This window comes from Pongo pygmaeus, chromosome 1 (assembly GCF_028885625.2).
Source record: "Pongo pygmaeus isolate AG05252 chromosome 1, NHGRI_mPonPyg2-v2.0_pri, whole genome shotgun sequence".
NCBI lineage: Eukaryota > Metazoa > Chordata > Mammalia > Primates > Hominidae > Pongo > Pongo pygmaeus.
Genome location: NC_072373.2, coordinates 110,082,790 through 110,097,222, shown reverse-complemented (window position 1 = coordinate 110,097,222; position 14,433 = coordinate 110,082,790).

Here is a 14,433-nt window from a genome sequence, read left to right as displayed (position 1 = left end):
AGGCAATACCATTCAGGACATAGGCACGGGCAAAGACTTCATGACTAAAACACTAAAAGCAATGCAGCAAAAGCCAAAATTGACAAACGAGATCTAATTAAACTAAAGAGCTTCTGCACAGCAAAAGAAACTATTATCAGAGTGAACAGGCAAACTACAGAATGGGAGAAAATCTTTGCAATCTACCCATCTCACAAAGGGCTAATATCCAGAGTCTACAAAGAACTTAAACAAATTTACAAGAAAACAACAAATCACCCCATGTAAAAGTAGACAAAGGATATGAACAGACACGTCTCAAAAGAAGACATTTATGCAGCCAACAGACATATGAAAAAATGCTCATCATCACTGGTCATCAGAGAAATGCAAATCCAAACCACAATGAGATACCACTCATGCCAGTTAGAGTGGCAATCATTAAAATGTCAGGAAACAACAGATGCTGGAGAGGATGTGGAGAAATAGGAACACTTTTACACTGTTGGTGGGAGTGTAAATTAGTTCAACCATTGTGGAAGACAGTGTGGCAATTCCCCAAGGATCTAGAACTAGAAATACCATTTGACCCAGCAATCCCATTACTGGGTATACACCCAAAGGATTATAAATCATGCTAGTATAAAGACACATGCAGATGTATGTTTATTAAGGCACTATTCACAATAGCAAAGATTTGGAACCAACCCAAATGTCCGTTAATGATAGACTGGATTAAGAAAACGTGGTGCATATACACCATGGAACACTATGCAGCCATAAAAAAGGATGAGTTCATGTCTTTTTACAGGGACATGGATGAAGCTGGAAACCAACATTTTAAGCAAACTATCACAAGGACAGAAAACCAAACACTGCATGTTCTCACTCATAGGTGGGAATCGAACAACGAGAACACATGGACACAGGGCAGGGAACACCACACACCGGGGCCTGTCAGGGGTGAGGGCCTGGGGGACAGACAGCATTAGGAGAAATACCTAATGTAAATGACAAGTTGATGGGTGCAGCGAACCAACGTGGCACATGTATACCTATGTATCAAACCTGCATGTTGTGCACATGTATTCTAGAACTTAAAGTATAATAAAAAAATAACTAATTAAAAAAAAGAAAAAAGAAAAATGCAACACCCCTCCTTCCCCAGCCACTGCACAAAATGCAAGAGCCAGCATCGCTCCAGCTCTTGTAAGGCAAGCACAATATCCATATGTTAATGCCAAATACCATAGGAAACGAAGGAAGGTGGTGGAATCAGAGACAAGACTCCTTCCCCTGGTTTTTCAGCCTGGTGAAATCCTACACTTATGAAACCACCAGGGCAGTTTTCACAAGTAAAGGAAGGAAGAGGACATATCTCCAACAGGCAGTGAAGGGTGATCAGCAAAAGAGGCGAAGAGGCCCGATCAGTCAGCTGTCTCAGTAAACAGATACAAAGGCCTCAGAGTATTGTGGCCAACAAAATGTGCCATTCCTTCTTACAATTGAGGGTGCCAGGCAGAGCTCCTGCACCAAGCTCTGATGCACCTCACAGGATGCACCATACGGGGGCAGAAAGGCTCGGAGGGAAAAACAAGGAAACCTGACCTGGAAGGTACTTTTGGGTCCTTTTTCTCCACCTGGGTGGCTCTGCAGGGTACCTGACAAAGGAATGAATGAAAGCACAGGCAAGTGCTCAGCCACCGGTTTAAGGGCTAGGTGTATATGAGTACAGAGAATGAAGCTGAGCTGAAGTCACTGGGAAAAGCCACAGGAGCCAGTGGGGCTTGAATGAGGCCTTGAATTCCTCAGTCCAAGCAATGGGCACAGCCCGAGCAGTGGTGCAGAGGAGGATAGGGGGGCATGAGGAGGACCCCTGCCTTCTGGAAAGCATGTACAGAGGGCAGATGAGAGCGCTCGGGTGCCAGACTAAGCCACAGACTAGATAGGCAGATTCCAAGGGCCAAGGTGTGCCCCAGAGCCTGTGATGGACTGGTGAGAACTGGCAGGAAAGTGACCAGAGACCAACTCTTATGATGTGAAATCCCGTGATTTCTAAATATTAGTGACTAACTCTAAATTTGAAAAAGCAGTGTGAAGATCTGCTCCAGGAGAGGGATGTGTGGGCTAGTGTTCCAACTGTATGTGCAATAATTTATATCTTAAAAAGTGGGTGGCAAGGTGTCAGCAGCAAATCTGTTCATTCTTGGCGATAAGTCCCAAATATACATTATTATATCATATTCTCAGCTTTCCTGTATGTTTAACATAGGTTATAATTTTTTAATAAATTAAATTTGGTGGGGATCAAATATGCAACTAAGAAAACACATTCACAGGCTGGCCCCAGGATTAAGGTCTCTGATTTTCCACTTCTGCTCCCAGTCTAGTGGTCCAGTGCGGGAGATAAAATAGGAGACATGTTAGGTGCAGTGCACAGTAAATGTGAAGAGTGCCATAAGAAACGAAAATGCTTCCGGGAGATCCATTCCCATAGGGGATTCATGGGGTCCTTGCATTTGGGCTAAATATCAGAAGATGGGTAGGATTTCAAAATACAGGAATGTGAGGGAAAGTATTCCAGGTGGAGACAATGGAGTCTGCAAAGACTCAAGTGGGAAAGGGGTCACTTTTAGGGAACAATGAGACCAGACCAGAGAGCACCACGCCAAGGGAGAAATGGAAGATACGCCTGGAAAGACATGATGGGCACACACAGGATCACCCAGGGCCACCCCAGAGACACCCTGCCTCCTTCCTTCATTGACCTCAGAGTAGGAGTTCTGTGTCCCCATTAAAGACGACTTGGGCTGGGCACGGTGGCTTACGCCTGTAATCCTAGCAGTTTGCAATGCTGAGGCAGATGGATCACCTGAGGTCAGGAGTTCGAGACCAGCCTGGCCAACATGGCGAAAGCCCGTCTCCACTAAAAATACAAAAAAGTTAGTGGGCATGATGTTGGTGCCTGTAATCCCAGCTACTTGGGAGGCTGAGGCAAGAGAATTGTTTGAACTCGGGAGGCAGAGGTTGCAGTGAGCTGGGATCACACCATTGTACTCCAGCCTGGGAGACACAGCAGGACTCTGTCTCAAAAAAATAAAATAAATAAGTAAATAAATAAATAAAACAAAGAAACAAACAAAAAAACCAACAAAAAAAAACCAACTTGACATTCAATTACTTCACACATACAACATGCCTCATGTTCTCTCAAAAATCGGACTCTATGGAAAAAGAATGTCTCCTCCAGCAATGAATATTGATGGCGATGCTAAAAGCTGGGACATCACTCACTCTGCAATGGGAATTGTTCAGCTGTCCCTGGAAGATTACCTTGGCAGCATGTTGTAGGATGGACTGAAAGAGATGAAGAGGATACTTCAAGATCTAGGTAAGAAATGAAGGCCTGATTTATGTGTTGGTAACAAAATGGAATACAGGGACAAATGAGGCAGGCCCGAGGCAGAATGGCCACTAGTTTTGACAGGACTGGGTGTGGGCACAGAACTCTCATGCACCCACTTTTTCAAGAAAGAAATCTGGACAACAGCCCCCCACTCTTCCCACCTATCATTCAGTGCTACCAACTTTACCTCCACAACACCTCTTGAACGTGTCCTCTTCCTCCCTGGTAACAACATTCCTACTTGTACCTGCCACAGGCCTCCCTGTCTTGGAAAGTCACTCATGAAACCTATCCTCAGCAGTGTTGCCAGAGTTGTCTCTCCAAACTAGTCTCACCACGTCATGCCCTTACTTAAAACCAACCACTGGGTGGAGACCCAGGACTGTCAGGATGAGCCTGAGAGCCCTGGCATAACATAGAGGGCCTCTGAAGCCCTGGGCCCTACCTAACACCCCAGACTAATTCTCACCAATCCCTGCCCTGTCCCCAGATTCTCCTACTTTGTGCCTCAACAATTTTCAAAAACTCAGGGCTTCCTGCCTGCAGCATGCTTTTACATCTACCCGGGCCAGTGCATGGCATTCCTTCTGCTTAGAGGGTGCCCAGCTCTCCTGCCAGCACATCCTTCCCAGCTCCTTATTCACCATCCAAAGCATCTCTTTTACAGCCTCTGTGCTTTGTGCATATCTAGTTGCACTGCCATTAATTTTTTATTTATATATCCTGTTCCCCACCCCTACACTGTCATGTCCTGAGGACAGTAACTCACCATGTCATCTCTCTGTCCCCAGTGACTGACACAAAATAGACACATGGGCTGATGGAGAGATAGATGGATGCACGGATGGAAAGATGAAACACCAACAAACTCAAATGCTAGGACGGAGAGAGGAGGGGATGGGGAGTCAGGGAGCAGAACGCTTTGACTGACAAAGCAAGAAAGAATTCAAAGACAAATTTTCAGGGTGTCAATGAACCTGAAGAAGCTGGATCATCATGATGAGAGCTGGGAAAGAGATAAGCCACACAGTGGGTATGGTGCTGAGAATGAACTCATTTGTGTGATATAAAGAGAGAGGGGGGTTATGAGAGGCCCATGAGCAGGGAAAGGGAAAGGCTGATGAAGGCGAAGCCCAGCTGCCAAGGTTATAAAGGGACTGGGAATTAGATCCAAAACCTATAATGGTACAAGGCCTGGAGCATTTTTACACTACAAAAAAAGGAAAATCTGCTTTTGAAAATTGAATTCAGAAGAGAATCGCCCACTCTTAGTTGACTCAAGTGAGGATCACGCAACCTCTCTGTCTACGTGTGCTTCTTAAGACATCAGGGGACTCTGGTGGAAATTTGAGGGGCATTCTTTTTCTTTATCTTGGCCCAAGATCCCACCCAATGGTAATGAGCAGGGAATGGAGTCGGTGATCTGAGGCATGAAAGAGGTTCGTTATGAGGAAGTGGAGAGGGAAGGCTGGATGAAAAGAAAGTGGCTTAGCCACTCTGTCCCCAAAGGCAGGGAGCACTGAGGTCAGTTGCAGACTCCAAAACAGTCAGTAATCTGTTCTGGAAACCTGAAGTTCCTTATTGAACAGCGCAATCTTTCCTCAAGAAATGGAAGAACCAGCACTGATGCAGTCAGCCCTTCTTCCAAAACAGGTACTGGGACAGAGAGGTGGGCGTGAGATGGACTCTGGGCCTATTGTCATCTTAGCATAAACCCTGGCCACTAAAGTAGGAATACCTTTCTCATGAGCCTGGCACTAACTCCCTCCCGCACCAGCTGGAGTCTGTCAAATCCCTGGTGTAGCTCTGAGCAGAGCAGCTCTCTGGGCACAAGGCCGGTGAGGTCACCCAGGATCTGTGCTTGGCTTAAGGGGCTGCCATGGGACCCCACATTTCACTTTGCACTGATCCCTGTAAAATACACAGGCAGTCCTGATTTTGAACTTCTTCCAGCAGCAGGCAAAACACCTATTACTGACCTAGCATGGTTAAATAGAAAAGGCTTCCTGACTCCTACAGGGCAGATCAATGTCTTTGTGGAGTTCAGATTTTAGAGCAAAGAAAGCTTCATCAGGTATGGTGGGGCACACCTGTATTCCCAGCTACTGGGAGGCTGAGGGGGAAGATCACTTGAATCCAGGAATTCAATGCCAGACAAGACTTCATCTCTAAAATTTTTATGAAATTGAAGTTAAAGAGGGATCTAGAGACCTTTACTCCAGCTTTTAACTGTGGGCTCCTTTCCTGCTTTCATTTTACTGACAAGAAATCTGAGGCCTGGGAGGTGAGATGACTTTTCCAAGGTTCACCTAGACCACTGTCTGTAATGGTGACCTACGATTTGCTACCTTTAAGGTAAAATATTTATTAAGGGGAAAAAAAACTGGGATGAGAGACATTTGGAAAGAGGGCAGAGGGTAGGTTTAACGAGAAGTCTGCTGTCTAAACCATCTATCTTGCCTATATAACCCAACCTCTCATCTGAACATCAGCTTGTGGACGTGGATGCTGCATAAATGGAGACAGGCAGGTGCTTCATGGTAAAGAAATGAAAGTAGTTGGGGGTGAGAGGGACTAAGGAAAGGGGTCAAGGAAGGCAAAAAACAAGTGAGTATTCTTTTGTTTTAGAAGAAGAATATTTTTGCAAATAAGAGTGAAGAGTGAAAATCCTGGGTTCTGATTTCAATTTTGTCATCGAAGTTAAGCAAATCTCTTCACCTTCCTGGGTCTGTTTTCTTTCCTGCAAAATGAAGGTTATGGCTCATTTCTAAGGTCTGTTGCCAGTGACATTGGGCTTTAAAAGTGTAAGATGATTTGCATCCTCTGGCACCTGCACACTTCTGCCCCTAAACTTTGTAATAACATAAGCCTCCATTGCTTATTTGTTTGTGTGAAGCCAAAGCTATTTGAGAAAGTGGTTTCCCAGTCATTCCTGGCTCTAGTGGCACATGGCACCTCACTGGAAAAGGGGCGTCATACCTCTCATAGGGTTGTAAAGGACCAAGAAGTGGGCCAAGTAGGAACCGATTCCCTCCTTCCCTGATATCTGATGACCACTGAACTGCAGAACTTAATGCTGACTTAAATACGGCCTTTTGTTTTGGCATTAAGCTATAGATGTTTCCCAAGAAGGTTTTAAAACTCTTAGACAATCACTAGAAATTAAAATGGGCAGGACCAATAGAGACAGTGCCTACTGAAAAGGAATCAGAAACCCAGAAAAGTCATGCCTTGCTCAAGTCCACTGCCAGTTAATGCCAAAGCTCTGCCCTGCACACTCCACACACAGCACACCCTCCAAGGAGAAGCAGAACTAGTTCCTTCTTTCTTCCTGTTCTCAGGAAAGGGAGGCCATGCCTTCTCACTCCCTCATCACCCTGCCCCAGGAGCTGGAAATCCCAGAGGACAGAGTCCATATGCACTGCAACTGCCTCTCTCCTCCTTCTGGGATCCCAGGAGCTATGATACAAGACTTTAGGATGCCCCTCAGCAGCCCCTTCTCTGCAGCACTGAGCACGACCACCTTGTAACCACCTTGCTTCCTAACGTTCACACAAGGCCCTGAATCTTACAAGAGCCTTCATGTTTGTCATTTGGTTTGATTTCCCCACACCTCATTATCTGCATCTTTCCACTGCACAGATGAGAGCAAGATCAAGAATACCTATAGGGCTTGGTCTAGGCTGCAGCAGCGCTGAACATTGGCTGTGTCAGTCCAGTGAATCTCAGGCTGTGAAGTCATGTCTGTGATTTCTACCAACTCTATTAACTTCAACACAGAAAGCAGTAGAGCTACTTCGGGTGAAACCTTGACGTGACCCTCATTTCAGACATTCACTAATGCTACCCCTGACAAGAGAATGTCTAGCCAGATACTTTTCCAGCCCCTTCACAAAGGAACTAGCTTTTCCAAGGACACACACGGTCCCTTCCCTCACCCAACAAAGCCAGGTACAGTGGACATTGCCTGATTTGCAGCAGTGGTGGAAACCCTGACTTATAGTTGCAAAGTCCTTGGCAGAGAATCTGCTTAACACTGAGCCTTTGTTGAATGTACCATCTTGCCCTAGCATAACATGTAAAGCCTTGACATGAAGTTCCCCCCTATCCACCTCCCACACCCTGCAGCCCCAGGGGCCAAATCCTTAAAGTCATACTTATAGTTGGCAAAATAATTTACCCCAAGCAGGTTGGGCAGGCAGGCAACAAAATCAGCCTTCACCTTCACCCTTAAATGGTGTTGGAATGTATAAGCATCTCTACCTCTCTCATATCTGTCTCCCCAGCATTGAGCACTATGTCTGGAACATGTCCACTCAGCTGAGGGGTGAACTTCTCAGGGTCTCTGCTCTTAATGAGTCACAGCCTTGGGGTCTGGGGAAGGCTGGCCATACACAGATGGTATCAGAACAACCAGGCAGAACCACTCCCTACTTCAGCCCTTGATGCTTTCAGAAAAGCAACTCAGTGGAGTGTCTTCAGTGAATAAAAAGAATGCATGGAACTGCTTCCAGTGAATCCCTAGTCTCTAGGAACAGCAGCCTGTCAATTCTTTCACTTGTGTTGAATATCTTTCAAATATATGTGTGGGAATGCCAGCTTGAACACCACACAAACACTGATGCCTTATTCAAACTTCTTAAACAGAGGGAAACATGGTATATGGAACAACTTGCCACCCATCTCACTGGCTTCCAAAGCTGAACAATCCCAGCTGCCGGATTGAGGTAGGGCACCCACTGGATGCAGAGAGCACTGAGGAAATGGCCTGGATCTCATGGCAGCAGCTGGAAATTGAAACCCATTGGAATGTGCTTTGGGTTAGTGAACATGACCTTGAAACCACAGTCTGGCAGCAGAAGACTGCAGGGTACTTGCAGCTGTGTCGATGAGACAGAGGAGCAAAGACTAGACAATTCATGCTGGAGACTGGCCAGGTGTGCTCCTCCACTCCCACCAGGGGCAGAGAGGACGGAAATTATGTGATTGCCAAGGGCAGCTGAGAAAACAAGTCATGCCTGGGGTTTTGCTTTGTTAAGAGAGCTGAGTTGGGGGAATAAAGATGTGAGAGAAGTGGAAGAAGGCTGACTGTGAGTGGTGAAGATGGTGAAGGCCAGCAGCAGTCTTCCACACCTATTCCATTGTCATCTGATGGACAGCCAAGACAGGCACTTTTCCTGGCTCTTACTTATGATATTGTCTTCACTATTTGGAACAGTTGTGTGAAATGTGGCCTACCAGGAGCAAACAAAGCCTGATGCACCTTTCACTGCCCTTTGCCTCCATAATTCTGGGGTAAGAGAGGATTTGAGCCTTATGTATTATACTTACTATAATCCCCAAGAAAGAAAGGGGGTCCCTAATTGGTCCTAAAGAGTTCTCACCCTCTTTGCCCATTAAAATCACCCAGGGGGTTTCTACAAAATTACAGATACTTAGGCCTCATTTCAACTAATTGCTCTCTACATTTAAAAGACAAACAGAAAAGCTCTCCAAGGTTAAGAAAATCTGTAGCTTAAACTAATCAAACCTCAAAAATTCCATGGCAATCAGGTACAGTTTCTTTAATTGGAATGTGGGCAGAGGCTCACTCACATCAAAGATAGAGATAGTTGGGCACAAAGGTTCATGACTATAGTCTCAGCACTCTGGGTGGCCGAGCAGGAGGATCACTTGAGCCTAGGATTTGAAGACCACCCTGGGCAACATAGGGAGAACCCATCTCTACAGAATTAAAAATTTGTTAAAAGTCTAGCCAGGCATGGTGGTGCATACCTGTAGTCCTAGACACTCCTGAGACTGAGGTACGAGAATCTCTTGGGCTGGGAAGTTGAAGATCGTACCACTGCACAACAGTACTCTGGGTAACAGAGCAAGACCCTGCCTCATAAAAACAAACAAAAAAAGAAGGTCAGAGAAAAAAAAGTCTCTCTCTAAATGAATAGCCTCAGCACTGGCTTTTCCAATGTCTCTCTTGCTGCTTACCAAACTGTGTTCTCCATATAACAGCCTGAGAGATTTTTTAAAGTAAACTCAAATCCTATGTCTCACCTGTATAAAACCTTTCTGGGGCTTCCCATTCCACTTACTACAGACTCTAAACTGATCTCCAGCTCTCCCGGGCACCACATGATCTGCTTATCCTTCCAACTCGTGTCCTCATCACTCTCTCTTTTACTCAGTGTCCCAGCCAGATTGGCCTCCCTTCAATTCCATAAACACGCAAGACATTCTTGCCTCTGGATCTTCACATTTATCATTCCGTTTACATAAAATGATGTTCCTCATCTTCTAATGGTTGGCTCTCTATTGACATGTAGATCTCAGCTGAATTGTCATCACCCTAATGAGTTGAAACATCCCAGACCATCCTCTCCCAAATAGGCTCTGCTTCACTCATCACATCACACTGTTTCTCCCCTCCTAGCTGTTACCACAACCTGCAACTAACTTATCAGTTGTCTATTTTATTGTTTATCTGTACCTGCATAGAGACCTTAGACCATCTTGCTTCCTGCTACATTCCCAAGAGCCTAGAATCATGTCCAATGTCATAGAGGGCCCCATAAATATTTATTAAATAAATTAATCCACGAAGGCAAAGCTGGATCAAAATACATCATCACATCTGGAGAATTATAGCAGTCAGAGGAGGAAAACAGTGAGTTAGGATGGAACACAGCAGAATGGGTCACCACCTAAACCAACAGACCTGAAAAGTCTTCCATCATTCCTTGACTGGACACTTTCCTGCATGAACCCATGCCATAGTGCAGGTCCACTTTTGCCCAGATTAACCCACAGAGTCAAGGGCTGGGTCAAGGAAAAATTTGCACAGAAAACGCCAAAAGAGAAACAGTCCCATAGCAGTCTCCGTGGTAATAACTTCTAAGACCTATTTGCTTAACCAAAATATACATATAGTGCCTTCACCACCCAAATATTTAGAAAGGGAAAATGAAGTATCGTCATATAGCTCTGCTTGCCTATAACTGCAATTCAGATCCCAAAATTAAAAAGAAGTGAACACCCAAACTTTCAAAACAGCAGTCCCTTTAAAAAAAATAGTTCAGGCCGGGCACGGTGGCTCACTCCTGTAATCCCAGCACTTTGGGAGGCCGAGGCAGGCGGATCACAAGGTCAGGAGATCGAGACCATCCTGTGAATGGTGAAACCCCGTCTCTACTAAAAATACAAAAAATTAGTCAGGCGTGGTGGCGGGCGCCTGTAGTCCCAGCTACTCGGGAGACTAAGGTGGGAGAATGGCGTGAACCCAGGAGGCGGAGCTTGCAGTGAGCTGAGATTGCGCCACTGCACTCCAGCCCAGGTGACAGAGCGAGACTCAGTCTCAAAAAAAAAATAATAAAATAAAATAAAATAAAAATTGTTCGTTAATTGTATGACTCCAAGAATTCCCACTGATTCTTCTCAGAGCAAAAGATCTTAATAGGGCAGATCAGTAACGACTGAAACAGCCAGTGGATTATAATTTTTTGCACATACTGACCAAAACTATGGAACTTTGCACTCTGGACAGAAGAGCTATACCTATAAAAATTTCCCAACAGAAATCATACTCTCTATCTATGAAACAGTGCAGCAAAGTTAAATCAGTTGAAAGGAAAAAAACCACGTGTCATTAGAATACTTGGAAGAGTAGTGGATACTTTGGAGAATCGTGGTCATTGAAAAGAAGCACAGAAGGTTAAATTGGATGAAATTTTTATTGGGTTGGTAAAAAGAAAAGGGAAATTGACCATGCTCCCAGAGTGAGGCCTTAACTTTTTATTTAGGTGTCAAATTGGCTGCTGCACTGGTGGGCTGATAATTTGAAGCCAAGGAGGGGTCTTTAATCCAGCAGCAAGGATGGAGTGCTTGTGCTGAAAGTTTAGGGAAATACTAAGAAAGCACATGTCTAGGGGTGACTGTCTGGCTGACACAGCAGTCACAGTTGCATTGTGGAACAGGATGCCTAGATGACCACAGGCCTTGAAGATTACTTTCAACACCCTGATTTGAGTGACTTGTAAAAAATGGAAGTGTCATGCTTTAGTCTATTTGTGCTAGTACAACAAAATATATCAGATTAGAAAATGTACAAATAACAGAAACTTATTTCTCATGTTCCAGATGCCAGGAAGTGCATGATCAATGTGTCTGCAGGTTCCATGTCTGGTGGGAGCTCAGTGTCTCCTTCCAAGACAGCATCTCGTTGCTGCATTTCCTGTGTCCTCATGTGGCACAAGAATGGAAAGGGTCAGCTAGTTTCCTCAAGCCCTTTTATGAGGTCACTAATCCCATTCACAAGGGCTCTGTCCTCATATACCAATCACTTCCTAAAGGCCCCAACTCTAAACACTATCACATTGGCAACTAAGTTTCAACATATGAATCTGGAAGGAACACATTGAGAACATACAATTTCACAAGATCAAGAAGGAATATGGGACAAAGGTGAATTTGGTATAGCCTAACTCATGCACTGCTGCAAGGGACTTTGGGAATATTTTTTACTTTGAGTCAGAGGGCAAAAACCAGACACAAGAAAGAACAGAGGAGCAAAGGAAAGCCTAAAGTATTCATTGTCATGACCTAGGATGTCACAAGATTTTATGGCACACAGACTGATGTCTATTCTGTGCAATTCACTGACCTCCAAGTAAAGTAGCAGAAAGAGAGTTTTCAGATAAGAGTTTCAGGGACCCTGGAAACAAGTTAATATTAACTAGCCCAGTTCTTCACCAGTAAATGAGAAAGGAGACATCTTTATTTTGGTCATATTGGATAGTTTTAGTAGATACTTGGAGACTTTCTCAATAAAGTACTACAGAGCTAAATGAATGACAGTGATTAATGTCTAAGAAATCGTCTCTTACTCAGGAGTCTTCAAGAACACGGCCTCAGACAGTGGGCAGACTCATGAGACAGCTGTCCCACGAGGCATGTCTCACAGCAAATGACCAAACCTAAGCAGACTTTGCTCTCCTCTGGCCTGTTCCCCAACCCTAATAGCCCTGTCATCCATCAAGAGTCAGCCTCATGGACAGTGGGGCTTGGTATGCTTTCTTGAAGTATACTCTCTGAAATTTCACTTCTAGATCATAGAACTGTTTTGTAGATACCACCTTTCTCAGCCCCCTTCTATTTGTGTTAAGTTTATAATTGTAGTCTCATGATTCTCCTCACATCAGAAAAAGATAAGAACATTTTAGTGCTAAATTGTTCCTTGTGGATAAGTAAACAAATAAATAAATAAATCCTTGAAGATAAGACTTGAAATCAGAGAAAACATAAGATCCAAACACCCAATCACAGTCTTGTAAATCAATTTTTTTTCATGCTTTTATGCTGGCTAGTGATCAAGTTGCAAAATTTCCCAAAGTGGCCTTTATTACAGGCACTTCAATGCAAGCATAGTGGCCAGCTTAAGGTCATCTCTTCAACCCTGAAATCACCAGCTGAAGACTTGTGGGAGTCAATAGAGATTGGTTTGGGGTAACAGTAAAACAAATCACATGAGCATATGGTATTAAAGCAATGTGGTATACAGACAATAACATTAGCTTACTTTACAAGAAAATGTAATAGAAGCTCTCTTTGTATGCATCTACCTGGTGATAACTGTGCTCCTGGACACAAATGTGTGTAATTTTTTAAGTTGCATCTGGCTCAGAGGGCTACATCAAAAATTCCAAGGGAAATGAGCAAGAATCTTATCAAGATAATATCAAAAGGCTGTTCTCCATTGCTTAGAAATATGGGAAAAGGAAGTCCACAGTAAACTGAAGAGATGCATACGAAATCTCAGAAGGTATCTCTTAACTCCTAAAAATGTCTTACATGTGGAATGCAATCTGATACAAATATAGGCAACAGACATGAACACACACCCACCAAAGAAGGTATATAAATTACAAGAAAGCATATGAAAAGATACTCAACATCATATGTCATTAGAGAATTGCAACCTAAAACAAAAATGAGATACCACTGCACACCCATTAGAATGGTGAAAATCCTTAACACTGACAACAACTAATGCTAGCAAGAATGTGGAGCATCAGGAATGCTCATCCATTGCTGGTGGGGATGCAAAATGGTAAAGACACTTTGTAAGGCAGTTTGACAGTTTCTTATAAAACTAAACATATTCTTACCATATAATCCAGCAACTATGCTTCACTGTATTTACACAAATAAATTGGAAACTTAAATCCACACAAAAACCTACTTCTAGGTTAGATCTTTATAGCAGTTTTATTCATGATTATCAAAACCTGGAAGCAGCCAATTTGTCCTTCAATAGTTCAATGGATAATGAAATATTATTCAGTGCTAAAAGAAAAAAAAAGTGCTATCAAGCCATGAAAAGACATGGAGGAAGCTTAAATGTATATTACTAAATGCAAGAAGTCGACATGAACAGGCTACATACAGTGTGATTCCAACTATATGATATTCTGGAAAAGGCAAAACCTTGAAGACAGTAAAAAGATCAATAGCTGTCAGAGTCAGGGTGCACAGAGGGATTGATAGACAGAAGCAGATTTTTAGGGCAGATGACACTAAAATGGTGGTTATATATCAGAATACATTGGTCAAAACTAAGAATGTGCAAGACCAAGAGTAAACTGTGAACTTTGAGTGATAAAGATGTGTCAATGCAGATCAATGATTGTAATAAATGTACCATGTGGTGCAGGATGGTGATAGTTGGGGAGTCTGTGTATGTGTGGGAGTGGGAGTATATGAGAACTCTCTGCACTTGCCCTCAATTTTGTTGTGAAGCTAAAACTATCATAGAAAATAAAGTCCATTTTAAAAACTAAATGAGATAATATACGTAAAGCACCTGATACATAGTAAAGGGCTCAATTAATATGTTAGAGCTCATATGTAGAGCTTTCTGTGTGCAAGGAGATGTCCCATATGACATCTTGGTCTGATTTCAACTGATTATTCCTTAAAATAAATATCTGGAGTGGACTCATATGGATGGGTCAAGTGTGTGAAAATTTAAAATATTTTGTCAGATACTCACCAGAAAT